Raw genomic sequence first — 20,388 nt, 5'->3', positions numbered from 1 at the left:
ACCAGAATTAGTCTTCAAGGTGGTTGTGTTGTGTTGGGTTTCCCAAGGGAAGGGGATGGGACTAATTATCTGAGAATCTAATGTTAATATTTCCTTTTCAATATAAATGCTTTATTTTCAAAAGTATGGTGAACATTGATGTTGATGTGTACATTGATGTTGATGTTACTTACTTTAATTGCTTTTTTGTAATTTCCCTAAAGAAAGGAGATGTGTTATATTTTGCCTGTCTATTTTCTGCCCAGGGTATTTCACTGTGACTCACATGATGTACCACTAGAATGTTTGGTGACATCATGGAGTGTTGGGGGCTTTGCCTGGCCTCAACTGGCAGTTGGCACCAGGCAGGCTGAGTGACAAGGAGGTCACTCAGCCTGCTTGAATAAAAGTAACCTAAAATTACACCTGGCTCAAGGACATCTATTTACAACAAAAAACCCCACCCACTCACATACCATAGCCCCTCCGTGCACTGAATAGTTATAGTTATACTTATCTGAAGAAACTATAACTCGTGCCGTTAAGGAAATTTAGGCCACAAGCTATCGTTTCCTAACCTGACTATAACGATATTGATAACAGCTTAATATCTATGGTTTTGTGTGGGTAAAATGAAAAAAATAACTTTAATAGTATGTGTCGGTTTCTAAACGCAGTGGTTAACTTTAGCCTTTGATTGCCCGTGGGCCCCACCAGCACTCATTTTAGCGGAGAGAGAAAAACAGAAAAGGAAGGAAGGAGAATGAAGAGAAAGACGGAAAACAGTGACAAGGAGAGAAAGCGCGGACGAAAAAACCCCTGCAGTTTTGAAACAAACAGACTTAGAATGAGTGTACATTGAGGAAACAGGCAGGAGATGGAATCAGTATTATGCAGCCTCGGTATGGCACTGACGACATACGTCTGAACCGTCTGCTGGCTTCTGAGAAATTCTTTGAGCACCAGCACTTATTAGTTTGCAAACTCAGCACTGTGTAAACGCACTAGGGGCAGATTTATGAGGCCGTTGCGCCTCTTTGCGCCGCAATTGCGTCACTTTATTTGACGCAACGTGACGCATCTAGGAGATGCGTCGCGTTGTAAAGCACTGCGCCATAAGGAGGCGTTCCTGCGCAGGGGGGGCGTTCCTGCGCAGGAACGCCTCCTGAAAGTGGCTGAGTGAAATCTAAGAGATTTCACTCAGTCACTTTCAGGGCAAGGCTGCGTCAAAACCCTGCGCCTGCTTGAAGCAGGCGTAGGTCTTGATGCAGCATTAGTAGAATGGGGCACCCCGAGCCTTGCTGGACGCAACTCCAGCAATGCGCCACATTTCCGGCACAGATGCATCACGCATCTGTGCCGTTTTTGCACCATGGTGCGCCGCCTTATAAATGCGGCGCACTGTGGCGCACGTTAACTGGCGCATCCCTCGGGATGCGCCAGTTAACATAAATCTGCCCCTACTTATTTTGTAATTCGGATCCTATTGTCCCCCACTCTATTCCTGAGCCCTTGCCGGGGCCTAACCATGTAAATCAAAAGGAGCCCAGTAAACTAGCATTGTTGAACAGCCTGATAGGCAGTTAGTAGTTACAACACCATAACATTAATTGTTTTAGGGCGACACCACAACAATACAAACAGAGAAGAGACTGTGAATTTTTGACTGTAGATCGCTAGCCCTTAAAGTACCAAATGTAAGTGGAAACGTTCTTTGAAAAGCGGCGGGGACGGACGGCTATCTTGATCATCTGAAATCCATTCTAACGTCTGCTTGATGGACTTTCTCTGTCACTGAATAAAAGCTTGCCAACCTCACAGCACTGCAGGTGTACAGCTGCGATTACATATTAGAGTAAACCAAACGAAGGCCCATTTATTTTTTGGCACTCTGAAGACACAGATAGAAAAGCCTAAAAGCCTCGCAGATTAGAAGATACCGACAAGGTCATTCCAGATTATCTAGCTAATGGAAGGGTACATTTGGAATCCAGGCAAGAATACTTATCTGCACAGCTTCCAACAATCGTTCTCGAGTGCGTGCAACATTTTCCGGCAAGTCGTGTCAAACGGAATTTTCAGTATTATGGTTGCTGGCGAATAAATTGATAAACCTGCACAAGTTGCAGCCCATTAACGTTTAGAGTTTAAATCTGGCGCTTTTAAAGTAACCTGATTTTTTTAAAAGCAGTTGTCTGGTGAAGAACGGGCAGTGCTTGAATGAACCGAATATGAAGAAGACAAATTTGCCAATATAATTCACAGTTCACAGTGCAGAAGTCGGGATGCGACTGAAAGGTTTATGCATGCCATGGTAGGAAACCAGGTAGTGGAGCTTCTTGAGCTAAAACACAATGTGGCATATTCACAACAGAATGGTGGAGTGTAGCCTTATGCCACAATTGGTAACCCCACGCTTCTGAAAACGCAAGGATGCACTGAATTTTCAAAAATACGCAGTAGTGGCTGCTGCAGCATTTAAGTGGTGAGCCAGCATGAAGGAGGGTAGGGGGGTGGTCTGGGGGCAGCGCCGCGGGGGCAGTGTGGGGGGCAACATGGGAGAAATTAATAAAAAAATTATGCCTAACTTAATTCTCCAACTTCAGTGCTCTTCTGGCCTCTGCTCTTCGACCTCGACTCTTGGCATGCAGCAGGGTCCCCTATGCCAATTCAGACACTGCTGTCATGCTGCTATTACCGAACAATAGAGCAGCACCGTGATTGGTGTGAGAGCCCTAGTTAGGCACTCACTAAGAGTCTATGACCCTCTGCTTGTTCTACACCCAGCTGCAAACCACAGCTCAGGTATTGTATTGTATTGTAATTGCATTTATATAGCACTTACTACCCCTGACGAGGTTTCAAAGCGGATTTTCGGCGAGTAGCACGCTACTTCAGGACCCATAGAGGATTAGTGTTGAATTAGTATAGTGAAACATGCAAGTACATTTTAATTGGTGGATAGGTTAGTCAGGCAATTGGATTTGGAATGATAGCAGAAGGATAGAGGAGGACAAAGGTTTGTATTTATATAGCGCTTGTTGACGCACGCTATTCAGGAAGCCTACAAAGGATTAGTGGTGAATTAGTATGGTGAAATATGAAGTAATTTCAGTGGTGGATATTAGTCAGTTACTTGGAGGGAGAAGTTTAGCGGAGGGATAAAAGGGGAAGAAAGATTTGCATTCATATAGCACTTCTTGCCCCTGATGGGTGTTGAAGCGCTTTTCTGGCGAGTAGCACACCACTCCGAAACCCATAAAGGATTACTGTTGAAAATTAGTATAGTAAAGTTATTTGGGTAGTATATTAGTATAGTTTAATATGGAATTTGAGAAGTGAACATCTTAGTCTGTTAATTTAGATTGAAAAGGATAGTGGAGGGATAAAAAAGAGAAGTTTTTTTTTTTTAGGTTTTAGCAGTAGGAGGAGGCTTTTGGATGAGTAAAAAGGAGTTTTGGAGGGGAGGACTCAGAGGGAAGAGTTTAGAAACGTTTGTTTTAGGGGATCGGTATAGTAAAAGGTGTCAGATGATGCAAGGAGGGGTAGAGTAGGAGATAGTCTAAAAAAGGGTTATTTTGGCAATCATAGTAGTGGTATGGGGTTTGAGATAAATGAGAGAGTGGATGTAGAGGATATATTGATAGATGTATAGGATGAGTGCATTGGAAGGACTAGTAGAAAAAGTTTGAGATGAGTCAGAAGGTTGGGCTAGAAGATATATTGAGCAAAGTATAGGCTGAGAAATAGGGTAGTGCATTGGAAATGCTAAATTAGAAGAAAGTGATAAATATATAGATCCATAATTACATTGAAAGTATATTGCTACAAAAAGGAGGTAAGTATATGTAGATTAAATATATTGATAGAGGCACAGGATGAGAAATAGGGTAGTGCATTGAATATGCTTTTTCAGGAGAAAAGTAACAGACACACAGATCTAAGTACATGGAAGGTACATAGATGCACAATGGAAGTATGTACCTGTAGACTAAAGATGCTTTTTATTTATTTATTACTATTATTTTTTTCTCTCAACAACATCATTATTTTACATGTTTATACAGAGTAATACACAAAGATAGGTACATATCTATAGTGAAAAAAATGCTTGTATACAGAGGGATACATTTCTGTTTGCGTATGGTGCTTATGTGGGGAAGAGCCAAATCTTGAGTAGTTTTCTGAAGATAAGGTGGTTGTCGGTGGATCTTTTGTTGGAGGGTAAAGAGTTCCATGGCAGGGGAGATGTGGTCTCGCTGTTTGATATGCAAGAGTAGTCTGGCAGCCGAGTTCTGAATCCGTTGTAGTCCTTTCATGGTGATTTATGGTAGAGGCTATTGGCATAATCGGGTTAGGACAGAACAAGGGGGATGGTAGTTTGGACCTTGTGTGGAAATCCCAAATGAGGGAAAATTCGTTGCAGCGTTTTTCTAATAGCAAAGCTTGATCTTGCTAGTTTATCCACTTGGGCATACATCGACAGCTTGGAGTCCATGGTCATTCCGAGGTTTCTTACTTCCTTGGATACTTTAGGCAGTGATCCCAGTTTATCAGGCCACGTGGCAAGCGGGTTGTAATGTTTTCAATTGCCACACGTGAGTATCTCAGTTTTTGAAGCATTCAATTTGAGATGGCTCCAGGTCATCCACTGATCCACGGCTCTGAGACAGCTGAACATTGGTGATTTTCCAATGTCTTTGGGGCATTCCAGTTGAAGGAGTATTTGCATATCATCTGCATAGTTATAGCACGTAAGGTGAAATGTATTGATCAGTACTAGTACTGACTTCATGTAGATGTTGAAAAGCATGGGCGCGATGATGGAACCTTGAGGGACCCCTGCTTTTGTTTAGTATGGTTTAGATGAGAAAGGTGGGGTATGGATGACATTAGTTCTGTTTCGAATGTAGGCACGATCCAGTCTGGAGCAGTTTCCTCTATGCCGGCTTCATATAGTCTTTGTTTCAGAGTGTCATGGTCAACCGTGTCAAAGGCAGCTGAGAGGTCCAAGAGAAGTAGCGCAGCAACCCCGTTGCGGTCAACTGTATTCTTTAGGTCATCCCAGATGGCAAGGAGGGCATATTCAGCGCCTCTTCCCGGACGGAATCCTGTTTGGAAGTCTGAAAGTATGTCATTCTCTTCAATGATTTGTGACATCTGGGCGAACGCGGCTCTTTCTCTCAGTTTGCTCAGGAACGGTCCATTTGTAATGGGTCTGTAGTTGTCAGTGTTCAGCGGGTCCAAGTTTGTTTTCTTCAGTAAAGGGCGTATGTATGTCTTTTTGAGTTCTTCTGGAAATATTCCAGTAGTTAAGGAAATGTTGATGATTCTTCCTACTGGAGTGGCAGCAGAAGTTGTTAAAAGAATTGTCTCGAAAGTTTGTGGCGGACAGGGTTCAGAAGGGCTGCCGGCAGGCCTGCTTGCTTTGACCAGGTCCATAAATTCATCGTGTGAGATGTGTTGGAAGGAACAGAGAGGGTTGATTAGAGCATTCTTGGATTGTTGTTTTGTACAAGGGTTAGTGCTGGTGCTTTGTTTCTGTTTTAAGTACGTTCCAACGTGTCTACTTTGGCCATGTAATGATTTGCCACTTTGTGTGTGAAATCTTGAGTAACAGGATAAGTTCCTTCTAGACAATTTGGTTTGCGAAATTCATTGAGTATTTTATAGAATTCTTTATTTGCACATTTAGCGTTTTGAATTCTGTCTAAATAGTACCTTTTCTTAGCTTTTTGTGTAATCTACTTGTGTAATCTGTTAATTTTCTGTAGGTGAAGTTTGTCTTGTTTGGCGTTTGTTTTGAGCCAGGTACGTTGCAGCTTTCTAATTTGTTGTTTTATGTCTTTTATTTCTATGTTTCTCCAAGACACTTTTTTCTTTTGTTCTGTTGTGTGGTTTTGAGTGGTATCAGGATGTCAAAAGCTTCCTGTAGCCACTCATATAGATTTTGAACAGAATTTATGGTTTTCAGATTTGTACTGGATGTTAGTTGTGTTTCCAAGTGTTCCAAATTGAGTTTGTTCCACGGCCTTATGGGTGGATGGATGTAAGGTAGTTTTTAGGTGAGTCGCTTAGCGTTGTTTTATGTTGAAAGGCAAGCAAATGGTGGTCTCACCATGTGACTGGAGTTATAGTTTGAAAGTTAACTAGTTCAGTATTAGCAAAAATGATATGTCAAGCGGTGTGTGTCGGATTGTGGACAATCTGATGCAGGTTCAATGTGTTTAGGCCGGTGATTACAGTTTTTGGATGGGTAATATTGGGTTTATCAAACCAAATGTCAAGGTAACCCAGAACTCATAGGTTGGAGTGTATTGTTATCAGGTTTGAAACTGTGTCTAGAAGTGCGTCTGGGAATGTTACCTTGCTATGTGGAGGACTATAAAGGAGCAGGAAGTTACTGGAGGAAGACGGTGTAAGAGTGCATCTTGTTAGAAGAGCCTCACAATTCTTTATGGAGATGTTATCAATTTTAGTGATATGTATTCTTTGCCTGAATACAACAGCCAGACCACCTCCTTTTTGGCTTTACGATTTTGGGTAAATATTTGATAGCCAAGAGGAATGGCTTCATGCAGGACTGGAGCCATATCTTCTCCCAACCATGATTTGGTTATGAATAGTATGTCTGGTTTTGCATCCATGAGAAGGTTGTAGATGTGATGCTTGTTTTTAGAGAGGGATCGAGTATTTATTAGTAGACAGTTTAGTGAGTGGCCTTTGGTGATAGGGAGACTTTGTTTGGTAGAAGAGTGATCAGTATTGTGTGGGTTTGTAGCAAGTGTGTTTTAGTGCTGGCATTAGCTGTATTAGGATAGCAATCGTGTAGCTGTTCTGTATCGTCTTCCTCAACCGGCATGCTAAGAAGGCATTTTGATGGGTCTATATGTGTATGTGTTGGAGATGGTGTTTGAGAGTGAGTTGGAGTGCTGTATTGCTTTTGTGGTGTAACATTGCTGTGAAGTAGACGTGGGGATGAAAAGTTGTGAGGTGTGGCATGTTGCTTATATTTTTTGCATGTGTTTAAGGCAGAAGGTGTATGAGTCAGGCGAGGTGGTGCAGCATGTGGGTCATGTAGTAATGTTCTAAATTGTCCAATGGATGAGAGGCTGTTAGAAGAGAGGTGCTGTATCTGTGTTAGGTGTGATGGAATATTTGGTCGGCATTTCAGGACCCACCAAACTGTCATGCGTACTTGAAACAAGCAGTACCACCACTCCTCCTCCTTCCTGCAGCTGTGTCGGCATGCTGGAATGGACGGACCACCCTCGACTCAGCTCAGTCAAGCCGCTGAGAGAAGGGAGGAAATATAAGATGTTAATATTCATTATTATCATTCTATTTTTGATTTTCCACTGCTCAAAAGCTATGTGGTGACCCTCTTCCACCTTAGCGGAGGAGCGGTCACAGATAATACAGCGCACCCCTATGTTTCCCCTAGCGCTAAATTGAACTGCCTAGCTTCAATGCAAGAACCCTTGCACTATATTGCATGGGTTCCTGCGATGCAGTGAGTGAGGTGTCCCTTCCTGCACATAAACAATCACTAATGGCGATTTGTAACTTCTATGTGTGCTGCAGAATGCAGCACATATAGAAGTTGCAACTCATCATTATCTAATGATTGTTTATGTGCAGGAAGGTACACCTTCCTACTCATAAACAGTCACTATTGGCGATTTGCTCTTTCTATGTGTGCTGCAGAATACAGGACACATAGAAACAGCAAAAACAAGGAGAAATGAATAATTTCTCTTCATTGCACCAGTTTAAAACCAGGATTTCCCTGGTGTTGCGGCGGTGAACAGCCATTGCTCGACCCTTTCACGCTAAGTGCTGCATGAATAGGTGCATTATTTACAATTCAATCAATCAGAACATTTACAAAGCGTGCTGCTTACCCGTGAGGGTCCCAAGGCGCTGTGGGGGGGGGGGCGTTACTGCTCAAACAGCCAGGTCTTGAGGTGCTTCCTGAAGAAGAGATAGTCCTGGGTTAGTCGTAGGTGGGTGGGGAGGGTGTTCCAAGTCTTGGCCGCTAGGTAGGTGAAGGATCTTCCTCCGGTGGTGGATCTGCGGATCCGTGGGACGATGGCGAGGGCGAGGCTGGCGGAGCGGAGCTGGTGGGTAGGCGTGTAGAACATGAGAAGGTTGTTGAGGTATTCGGGGCCCAGGTCGTGGAGAGCTTTGTGAGCGTGGGTGAGGAGTCTGAACGTGATCCTCTTGCTGACGGGGAGCCAGTGCAGGTCCGTCAGGTGGGCGGAGATGTGGTTGTGTCGTTGGATGTCCAGGACGAGACGTGAAGATGCATTCTGTATGCGCTGGAGTCTTTTCTGTAGTTTGATCATGGTCCCAGTGTAGAGGGCGTTCCCGTAGTCCAGGCGACTGGTGATGAGGGCCTGGGTGACCGTCTTCCTAGTTCCGGTGGGGATCCAGCAGAAGATCTTATGGAGCATGCGGAGGGTGTTGAAGCAGGAAGATGTAACGGCGTTGACTTGCCTGGTCATCGTGAGGGAGGAGTCAAGGATGAAGCCCAGGTTGCGCGCGTGGTCCATGGGTTTGGGGGGTGCCCAGAGGCGGGGGCCACCAGGATTCGTCCCAGGCGGAGATGGATGGTCCGAGGATGAGGACTTCCGTTTTGTCTGAGTTTAGTTTCAGGCGGCTGAGCTTCATCCATTCCACGACATCTTTCATTCCGTCCTGGAAGCTGGCTTTGGCGGTGGCGGGTTCGTTGGTGAGGGAGAGGATCAGTTTGGTGCCGTCTGCGTAGGAGATGATGTTGAGGTTCTGCTTGCGTGCGATGGCTGCGAGGGGGCTCATGTAGACATTGAAGAGAGTGGGGCTGAGCGAGGAGCCTTGGGGTACACCGCAGATGATCTTGGTGGCTTCTGCGCGGAAGGGCGGGAGACAGACTATCTGGGTTCTGTTGGAGAGGAAGGAGGTGATCCATTCCAGGGCTTTTCCTTGGATCCCGGTGTGGTGGAGGCGGATTGTCAGGGTGCGGTGGCAGACTGTGCCGAATGTGGCTGAGAGGTCGAGGAGGATGAGGGCGGCAGTTTCCCCGTTGGCCAGCAGGGTCCTGATGTCATCGGTGGCTGCGATGAGGGCGGTCTCGCTGCTGTGGTTCGCTCGGAATCCGGACTGTGATGGGTCAAGGGAGCCGTTGGTCTCGAGGAAGGAGGTCAGCTGCTTGCTGACGGCTTTTTCAATGACTTTAGTGGGGAAGGGAAGGAGCGAGATGGGGTGGAAGTTCTTGAGGTCTGTGGGGTCAGCGGTGGGTTTCTTCAGGAAGGCGCTGATCTCTGCATGTTTCCAGCTCTCCGGGAAGGTGGCTGATGCGAAGGAGTTGTTGATGATGTCCCGGAGTTGGGGTGCAATGGTGGAGTCGGCTCTGTTGAAGATGTGGTGTGGGCAGGGGTCGGCTGGGGAGCCCGAGTGGATGGTGTTCATCGAGCGGACGGTGTCTGCTGTGCTGACCGGTGTCCAGGTGTGTAGGGTGGTGGTGGGGGGTGTTAGTTTGGTGGCCGGGTGTGTGTTCTGAACGCCGAAGCTGTCGTGGATGTCGGCGATCTTGCAGTAAAAGTATGTGGCGAGGGAGTTGCAGAGGTCTTGTGACGGCACAATGTCGTTGTTGCTGGCGTTGGGCTTGGAGAGCTCTTTCACGATGTTGAAGAGTTCCTTGCTATTGTGGGTGTTGTCGTCCAGACGTTCTCTGAAAGATGACCTCTTGGTGGTGCGGATCAGCTGGTGGTGTTTGCGGATGGCGTCCTTGAGGGCTGTTATGTTTTCCATTGACTGGATGTTGCGCCAGGCTTTCTCGAGGGCACGGCAGGATTTCTCGAGTCTTTGAGATCGTTGGTGAACCACATGACTTTCTTGCTGTCTGGGTTGCTTGGAGGGTTCTTCATTGGAGCAAGGGCATCGGCGCAGTCGGTGATCCACTGTGTGAGGTTGCGGGCTGCCCCGTTGGGGTTGGTGGTGTTGGTGGGAGGGTTTTGGCTCAAAGAGGCGGTGAGCTGGTCAGTGGTGATCTTGCTCCAGCATCTTCAGGGGGCTTGTTGCGGGTGGTGTTGGGTTGTTGTTTTCCTGAAGTTAAAGTGGACGCAGCTGTGATCGGTCCAGTGGGGTTCGGTGACGTGGCTGAAGGAGATGTGGTTGCTGGAGGAGAAGACGGGGTAGAGCGTGTGGCTGTCTCGGTTGGTGGGGGTGTTGACCAGTTGCTTGAGTCCGAGGTTGGCCAGGTTGTCTAGCAGGGAGGTGGTGTTGTTGTCCTTGTTGTTCTCCAGGTGGAAGTTGAGGTCCCCTAGGAGGATGTAGTTGGAGGAGGCGAGAGCAAGCGGGCTAATGAAGTCTGCGATGGCTTCGCTGAACTGTGATCGTCATCCCGGGGGTCTGTAGATGAGGGTACCTCTAAGGGGGGTCTTGGGGTCAGTGTGTATCTGGAAGTGGAGATGCTCTGCGGTGGAGAGGGTGTCCTTAGTGTTGGTCGTGATGCGGATGGTGTTTCTGTGAGCAATGGCGATAGCCCATGTTAAGGAGCTTAACACTGCCTTGTAAATAGGAGAAGGGGTAATCGCCACCAGAACATCAAACGTTCTGGTGGAATAACCCTTTATAAATATGGCAGCAAAAAACATCATGCTTGTCAGAACCTGCTCATGTGGAATGGCAGGAGCACAGGACGCAGGGGTTACTGGCCCTTAACTATGAAGGTGGAGAGTGTTTACCACTGATGCATGTTTATGATATTTGGATACTGCACACTTAGCCAAAAGGCAGATGAGTGCTGAACAGGGTGAAAAGCAAATATGCAGTCCAGTGATAGAAGAGGTAGCTGGATTCTGGGGAAGGAAGTGCATTGTTATAGCATTGAGATGTAGTGTTCTTTCTTGGGATGCATCTTCAGATCTTTCATAAATGGGTGCAGCTTTGGGTTGTTCTGATGGACATGAGAATGTTGTGGTTCCTGGATGCATAGATGGAAAAGCTGGTCTTGTCCTGTCGATTTTGCATCTCTTAGTCCCCAGTGTGATGGTGTCCTGGCTGCAGGTGTCCCGAGAGCCACCAGAGTTGGTCAGCTTGTCTGCAAGATAAGAAGGGGTGCTGGTAGCGATGACTTTGTAAATTATGCTTCTGGGTTTGAAGATGTTAAGGGGTGAAAAGAGGGGCCAATGGAGTTACATCAAGGTAAGGGTGATGTAAACATATTTAGGTCCTGGATGATATGTACTGGGCTATGTAGGATGCTCTTATGGGTGGCCAATGTAGAGTCTGAAGGCCATGTAATAGGGTGCTACTACCATCTGGATGCAAGAGCATTTCTAAGTCACTTTCTGGAAGAAATGTTTTCATTTTTTTTAGAAGATAGAGCAGGAATAAGGCTGTATTTCATTTTTAGGCAATGTGTCCCTATGGGATGAGGTAGGAATCCAGTGTGAATCTAAGTGACTTAGCATTTGGTGAAAGTTGGGATTTGAAGTTGTCAAGGCTATTGTAATTTTGTGAGGTTTGTACATTTTCTTGTTTGTTATTCTTGCCAAATACCAGGAATTCTGTCTTGATTAGGTTGCACTTCAGGAAAGGGCTGGACATCCAGGTCTGGATGATATGCAGGCTGTGTTTCAGGTGTTGGGTGTCTGAACCAGAAAAGACTTCCAAGAAGCATTGTATATCATTGGCATTTTTGTGAATCATGATGCTGTTATCTGTGATTAGAGCACCAAGCAGCTCCATGTAGAGGTTTTCGATATCAGGAGCCAGTTTAGAGCCCTGGGAACTCCACAGCTATTAGGGTATTTTGTTGAGCCCTGAACAGACTCATGTGAATAAACTTGGTATCGGCTGGGAAGGTAGGAGGAGAATGAGTGAAGGACATTGCTGGTAAGTTTCATTTGCGATACCAGGGTGCATTATGAGGGTGGATTCATCATTATGTTGAAAGCAGCAGAGAAGTTCAGTGGTATCAGGAAGCAGGGGTAATTTTCATCTGTGTTCAGCAGAGTGTCATTTCAGATGTGAAATGAAGCAATCTCCTTGTTGCAGTGTGATTTAAACTTAGATTGTTAGTTGTGCGGAAGACGGATAGCACTGGCGTGATTTTGGAGTTGAGCATAGACTACTTTTTCATCAATCTTACCGATGAAGTGTAAGGGAGTGATGGGCCGGAAGTTGGCAAGGTCATCATGGCCTTGTGTAGATTTCTTTTAGAAGCTACAGAAAAATGCCTTGAGTGAGGGAGGCATTGCCAATTGTTAATAGGGATGAAAGTCCTTCCCCAGAGAGAGCTTTGCTGAAGGACAAGGTGAAGACATCATCTTTATAAGAAGAGCTGTGAGTATGTTTGCAAGATCTGCGATAAATAGGGCTTTGAAGGATGACCATTGTGGGATTCCACAAGAAGGAGTGGTTAAGGTGAGAAGCAGTTTTGTTGTTAATGATCTAATGTCAAACCACTCACATTGGGCTGACACAGAGCACAGGTGGAGATTAATTCCTGTCTCAACAATGATCATGTCTTTCTTTCACAATTGATGCCATTCCTCACGGTGTTAGTTTTTTTTCTTAAAATGGCTGCATTTCTGATCAACCCTAAAATTATTTGTGGGCACCTATCCTCATAAGAGTTATGAACATATTTTATTTGTTGAGCCCATTTTCAACTTAGAATCTAGATTGCTAATATCATGCAAAATATGGCACATACACCCTCCTCCACCCAAAAAAACGGAACTGTGGCCTACCTTTTTTTTACGGCATCGCCAAACCTCCTTGGATCTGCAGTACTTCTAAAAATAATTTATGTGTCTGGCTTGAGGCCTGTGGGACTCCCTCACCAGCTCTAGCAGGGGCAGGGCATCCCCACCCTGCTCCCTAAATGTTTTTAAAAATCTTTTTGTCAGGCAGGAAACTTAGTCCCCAAGTCCTAAAATGACTGCTGCCACATCTTTTGCTGGTTGTGAGAGCAGCAAATCAGTTCTTAGATCTGTATATATATATATATATATATATATATATATATATATATATATATATATATATATATAAATATAAATATATAGCAGCTCCGTTTCTCTCGGTATTCTCAGAAAGAAATTACGGCACTCGCAGGGAAAGTGTTCGATTCTATCCCTGCGGCAAATGCAAAGCCTGCGAGAAGAGTAAGAAAAGAACAACATATGAAATACCAGGGTCAGGACATAGCAAGAGAATATCCAAGTTTCTCACTTGTAACACCACTCATGTTGTTTACTGCCTATTATGCCCATGTGGACTGAAATACATAGGCAGCACAGTAAAAAATGTCAAGTTACGTATACTGGAGCACCAACGTGCTATCATGAACAAGGATTTCAACTACCCCGTAGCAAAACATTTTGCCCTCAGACACAACAGCAATAGGGAACTGTTGCAATTTTTTGCGCTAGATCACATACCAGTGGACCCTAGGGGTGGAGATAGGTTGCGGAAATTAAGAAGACTTGAATCCCGCTACATAATAGACCTCCAGACAAAGGCCCCTCTGGGATTAAACAGGAATGAGGAATTAGCTTCCCATTTAGGCAAAGCATAAACTCTGTAATCAATTTATCATACCCCGTGAGCAATGCCGATCCACGGCTGAATAACTCACACCACACACGAAAGGCAAATAAACTTTACACATAATGTAATTAATTTCGGAAATAGGAAATGTTAAATACCCGAAATTATTGGTTGAAATGTATTTCACAGTGCCCTTCGTGAATGTGTTTTCTTTGAATGTTAAAGCAAAAAGTAATTTACTATGTGATACTGTTTCTCACGGGGATAAACGTCAGTCCTCTTTCTATGTACATGCAACAAGGCGCTGTAGAGCTTTTAAACTTGCTTCCTTCCGTGTCAATGGTAGACACTGACGAAGGAAAACCGAAACGCGTTTGTCTGCTGAGTGTTTTGATTAAAAACATATCGAACACTTTCCCTGCGAGTGCCGTAATTTCTTTCTGAGAATACCGAGAGAAACGGAGCTGCTATTTACTCACGTGGGGCGCCACCACGAGAGGCACCCGCCTGCGAGTGACCTGGATTTTGGTGCAACGGAGCTGGAATATATAAATATATATATATATATATATATATATATATATATATATATATATATATATATATATATATATATATATATATATATATATATATATATATTACCTACTGGCAGTCGCCAGTAGGTATATATAGTTAGGATTTTTTTGGATAGGGATTTCTGAAAATTCTATGTTGAATAACTTTGGCGTTGATGGACGGAATTGGCTGAAATGTTCAGGAAAATGGCACATTTTGTTTCTTAGCGTCCCCTAAAAGTTTGGGGGGGTTTCGTCAAGCGGGGGCCGAGAAAAAAGGGGGGTCCCAAAACGTGTTTTTAACATTGAGTTTTCCATAGGGCGGTTGGACTCACTTTTAGCTCGAACGGCTGAATGGATTTCTATGAAACTTGGCAAAATTGTAGAGACTGTTTGCCCGATGTGCCTTTGCTAGGTCTCAAGATATGTGCTCCAGTGGATTTTGAGAAATTAACGTTCAAAAAAATATATGTATCTGTGACAGCGTCCCGGTTAGCGCCCCAGTTCGCGTACCAGACGCGTAACGGAACTTCGCGAGGAGAAGCGGATTGGCTCTCCGGTGACTGTCAACATTCTAAACAGTCCGGAGCGGCCGCCATCTTGTCTCTCGGTAGGATCGAGAGACAAGAGGTGGAAATAAACGAAGGGGGAAATGAATGAAAGGGGGCAAGGTAGACCCCTCCTGACCCCCTAGGATTGATGTGGAGGCTATTAAAATGCCCCACGGAGCAAAAAAATAAAATACATTTTTTTTCGATTTTTCGCGGTGGAAGCGTTACCCGGTACGCGAACCGGGTAGCTCACCAATAGCGTAACGGGAGTCCGCCATCTTGTGTTTCGGACAAATTTAGTCACAAGATGGAGGATAAACAATGTTGGGAATGGGTATAAGGGGGCACGGGAGACATATCCTGACCCCCTAGGTTTTCTGAGGGTGGCTTAGAAGGCCCATATATGTAAAAAAAGAACAACTTTTGTTTTCAAATTTTCGCACGATTAGCGTCCGGTCCGCGCACCGGGTAGCGTTCCGGAAAGCGTAACAAGGGGAAAACCAAGGGAAATAGTAAAATAATATTTTAGAGTGCTTTGAGGTAGGGTAGCTCTGAATAGAGCTGTTGTGTTGTGTGGGTGATGTAAGTACCAACATGTAGGTACCAATGAAGAGTCTAAAATTCAATGTACACCGTCTCCTCAGTAGATATTTTGTATGTTCTAATATGGGTTATTTAAATGTAAATGTGTGGAAAAGCACTTCATGCTTTAAAGCAATTGTATTTTTGAACTGATTGTTCTTTCCTCTTAGTCCTCCTCTTTGTTTTTTTTTTCCCCACACTCTTCTTCAGCATGATAGTTGATAAATTCGTTCCCTCAAAAAATTTATATACATAAAAAAATTATATTAAATACATATAAAATATATTTTCCTTAAAAAGAAGAATACATTTTACAGCTTTAGATATTTGCTATTAAAAAAACCATTGAAATTCACTGAAAAAACCATAGGTTATAGACCATATATAGTTAGGAATTAGCATTTACAAAACCTTGAAAATTCACTGGAAAAACCATAGGTTATAGACCACATATAGTTAGGAATTAGCATTTACAAAACCTTATTTTACTCACACAAAACCATTGAAATTCTTATATATAGTTAGTTGCACTAACTATATATCGCGCACTCGCAATCCACTGCTGATCATGTCACATATTACATCATTCAGTGGAGAAGTGTGGCTCGCCTCCCACATCACTTACGACGCCTCCAACGACGACGAATGGATTTGCACGAAACTTGGCAAAATTGTAGGGACTGTTAGCCCGATGTGCCTTTGCTAGGTCTCAATATATGTGCTCCAGTGGATTTTGAGAAATTAACGTTTAAAAAAACAGATATATCTGTGACAGCGTCCCGGGTAGCGCTCCGGTTCGCGTACTTTTCGCGTAACGGAACTTTGCGAAGCTGATTGGCTCTCCGGTGTCTGTCAACATTCTAAACAGTCCGGAACGGCCGCCGTCTTGTCTCTCGGTAGGATCGAGAGACAAGAGGAGGAGAAAAACGAAGGGGGAATTTAATGAAAGGGGGCAAGGTAGACCCCTCTTGACCCCCTAGGAATGATGTTGGGGTTATTAAAGGGTCCCGTGGGGCAAATAAAAAAAATTTGATTTTTCGTGGTAGAAGCGCTTCCCGGTTTGCGAACCGGGTCGCGAACCGGTAGCGAAACGGGAATTTGCCATTTTGTGTTTTGTTTTAATTAAATTACAAGATGGAGGAAAAACAATGTGGGAAATGGGTTTAAGGGGGTACGGGAGACGTATCCTGACCCCCTATGTTTTCTGAGGGTGGCTGAGGATGCTCATATATGTTGTTACATGTCTTCCAGCGGCTGCGAGTGAGCGTTTCTTTTTTTGTTGCTGCGTGACGTCTGTTAACGTTCGATTCGAAGGAAATCAGGAAGTGTTGACCGCCATTTTGTCACTGCGAGTAAATATATTGTTAAAAATAATTGTTATAAATTAATCCGTATTGATAAACATTGTCTGCGCCATCTTGCCTTTTTTCCAATGCCACACTTTTGTCGTGCACGGCAGCCATTTTAGATGCCTTGACCAGACCCACTCTCTGCACGCCGCCGATCCTCAGCATGGCTCCTCACCCTCGCAAGCATCTCCCCCATGCACTGGTCACCCACGCTCTCTCTCTCATGCATGGGCCATAAACCTCCCCCCATCTGCGCTGCTCTTCCCTGAGAATCACACCCTGTGCCCACCCGACACCTCCCTTTCACCCTATTCACTACCGCACCCTCTGACACTCCTCTTCCTCTGTGTCCGATTGTCCAGGCCGGTCCCAGGCTATCACCTAGCCCTGCGGATGTAGTTTATGGCCCCAACTGTTAAGAATCACCCCTCTTCAAAGGAGTTACAGTAGATCAAGGCCCCCACCCCATGAGATCCGTCACACAACACGCGTTCCTACTATCTGATAACGATCCTGTATTGTGATTGGGGAGGGGATTCTCACTGTATGGGTGTGTGGGACCGAGCCTGAAGCGGAAGATTCCAGGGATGCCTTTTATATTATTATGTGTCACATTAAAAATATATAGCACTCCAACAAAGTAGTAGGATTATAACACTTTAATAACTTATAAATATATACAACGCTCCAACAAAGTAAACACGTTAAAAAAAACATTTTAAACAACTATTTACATGGCAGCCTGCTGCAACATCCATCTCAAAGCATTCACCGTCCGCTTGATACTGTCCTTGCCCCTCCTTCCCCGGAGTAGCAACAATGGGCTGCTTTGGTCTGTCTTTTAGTCGGCTTGGGTTATGAAAAGCCTGCAAAATCCGTCGGCCTGTGAGGTGGCGTCAGTAGCGGACCGTTGTGTGAATAGGCCGAAGGCAGCACAACGCGCCGAGATCCGGACGGCAACCAGGGGGTGTCCAGCAAGTTGCCGCACTGGTCTGGCAATCCTACAATGCTGCTCCGAAAAACGGCATTACAGTTTGCTCCGTGGCCGGCCCACGTGGTTATAGGCCCGTATTTGTATACTGACATTTTCACAATAAATGTTTTTAAAACAAAACATGGTAGTAGTACCTAGATTGGTAAAGTTTTGAATAATAGCCACTGTTTTCGAATCAGTAAAAGGCAAGTGAAATAAAGCAGCCCGATTACATGACGGTTAAAAGGTATAATACGCAGGAAAGCAGTAAAGATAAATGGTCAAGGGCTGTTGTGTTTTCCACTCCTGCAACATAAAGTGATCGATAAGAATCCGATATTCATGCCTATCAGCGACTAAGACAGCAGGTCGAGCCTCTTTTGTTTAACGGCTCCCTCATGGGACGAAGAAACGCCCTTTTTCTCGAAATAGGAATATTTTACTTGCAGGACAGTTGTAAATTTTCCGGAGAAAAACATTAGCCTGGAACATTGTTAGTGATAAACTGTAAATGCATCTGGGTCCTTTGCTTTACAAGTCAGAGTGAGAAAAAAAAAGGTGGGGCTTTCATCATTTGGGAAAAAAAAATGTTCTAAACCAATGAAAAGTGTTATTTTTAGGTCATATGACCAAGCCTTCCATCATTAGAAAAACAAAATTAAAATGAACCAATGAAAAGTTTTATTAACAAGTCACATGACCTGTTATGCTTACGTTACGCGGTGCGCGCCACGCCCTGGATCGCTTCCGGGAAGCTGCGCCTCGCGCACCGGAGCACTTCCGGGTGCGCTAACGCGGCACGTCATATGATGCATTACGCGACAACGCAGGTCCAGAATATAGTCAAAATGTCTCCACCAACCAGCGGTCGGAACACAACCCCTTTCAGCAGTCCAAAAAGTTCCGTTAAATGACAACAGAAGTGACAGGCAACAAGAACCATCAGTCAAAGAGGGGAGGGCAAGTTCTTCTCTACCGAGTCACGTTGGGGCTCCACCGGAACTGATCGAATTGGTAGTCTACAGTGTTTCTGGATGTTTCAGACTGAAGCTGGCGTCAGCATGAGAGCACCCCTTGGCTACGTCGTGGCCATTCCGCGAGCAATCATGTCAGTCGCTCCCCACCGGAAGTCTACGGGAGTTGGGGGTCCCGGTGACTGTTGTAGAATCTTCAAGGCTGAGGGGACTCTTTTGGGAATGGGGCCCATGCCCTAGCAGTCAAGCGTCCGAGTTCCACGGTTGCCCAGAGCCATCCTTGCAGGCCAGGCCCAAGTCTGTGGAGCCGACCGCCATTTCGTGAGCTCCGTAGCAGCCGCCTGTCACTGTACCGCAAGATTGGGTGCAATTCCGTTGGATGGCGGGTGAGACATTGTAATAGCAAGAGCAGGCGCAATTCAGCTGGCCGAGCGAGGCACTGTGTCGCAAGAGCGGGCGCAAGTCAGCTGGCTGAGTGAATCGCTGGGGTGTAGCTGAGAAACCTCCACCTGGGGAAGTGGGGGAGGCTCGTTCGCGCCGCCTCTCCCTTCTAGTGCACCCCACGCCGTCTCCTGGCGCAGGACTATGTGATGGTCGGACTAGGGCACTGCAGGACGTGTCTTCAGGTCAAACGGATTGTGGGACAAGGTCCAGAATGGAAGAGTCACTAAAAGGCAAAAAGTTCTGCCTGACCCCGGGAGCCGGCCGCCTATGTCGGGGGCGATCTTAGGCCACACCAGGGCAACAAGACTTGGGGAGGGGGCAGGCGCCATCACACTGCCCCTCGGGGGCCTCCGTCAAGCGGTTCAGGGAGGCACCGCATCACATTGTTTTCCAATGCAGTCAGGTCCACAAACAGCCCCCACTTACTTTGAGAATAGTGAAGCTGCAGCAGGTGCAAATAAGCTTCAGACAGTGTTACAAGCGCTGCTTGGAACCCTCAACTATGGCACCCAACATCCAGGACTTATGCCATTTGTGCAAGGCAGTGACATCGAAGCATCTCAGGAACCAAGCAACATACCATATCAAGAGTCCTTCCCACAGCCTCTGCCTTCCTTCTTACCTAGTTATTGTTCTTTTACTCCCACTCCAGGCTTTTAGTCTGTGGATGGAAAACCATGAACCTACACTCACCTATGAAAATCTTACTATTGATGGTTGATTTTGAGCCCCAAATACAAAGGCTTGTTTGGATCGATGTTGCAGCAGGCTGCCATGTAAATAGTTATTTAATAAAACGTTTTATCCTGTTACTTGTTGATTTTGAGCCCCAAATACAAAGGCTTGTTTGGATCGATGTTGCAGCAGGCTGCCATGTAAATAGTTATTTAATAAAACGTTTTACCCTGTTACTTTGATGGTGTTTTGTATATATTTATAATATTTGCATAGGGTTTGTCGTTATTTTGGGTTGGGTGGGCGGCGGAGCCGAGCTGTCTTGCAGCCATCATGGTGTCGAGCTCAGTTCCTCTCACTAGTTTCGTATTTCTCATGAGGGGTTGTTCATAATGTTTCAATTTTAGCGAGGTCAAAAAGAGATCCCATTAGTGGCCTACTGATTTTGCTTGATTCCTTTTGTTTTTTTAACGATTTTTCACTATCTGCAAAGACTATACAGAGTATTGCGACTCTGTGCTTGTTTGTAAATAGAGAATGAACCAAAGAGAACCAATTCCAAAACAATAAATGCTAGGATAACAATCAATCAAATGGAGAGGGAAGCAGGCACGACGGATTACAACGGGGGCAAAGGCCTGCGTTACCTACCCTTCACTATCTGCAAAGAGAGAATACTCCTAAAAGAAAAGAGGAGGGGGGGCAGCGTTCAAAGCACATCAGCATGCATAAACACGAAAATGTTTTTACCTACCACGTACT

Source organism: Lissotriton vulgaris, chromosome 5, assembly GCF_964263255.1.
Source record: "Lissotriton vulgaris chromosome 5, aLisVul1.2, whole genome shotgun sequence".
Lineage (NCBI taxonomy): Eukaryota > Metazoa > Chordata > Amphibia > Caudata > Salamandridae > Lissotriton > Lissotriton vulgaris.
This window is presented reverse-complemented; position numbering follows the sequence as displayed.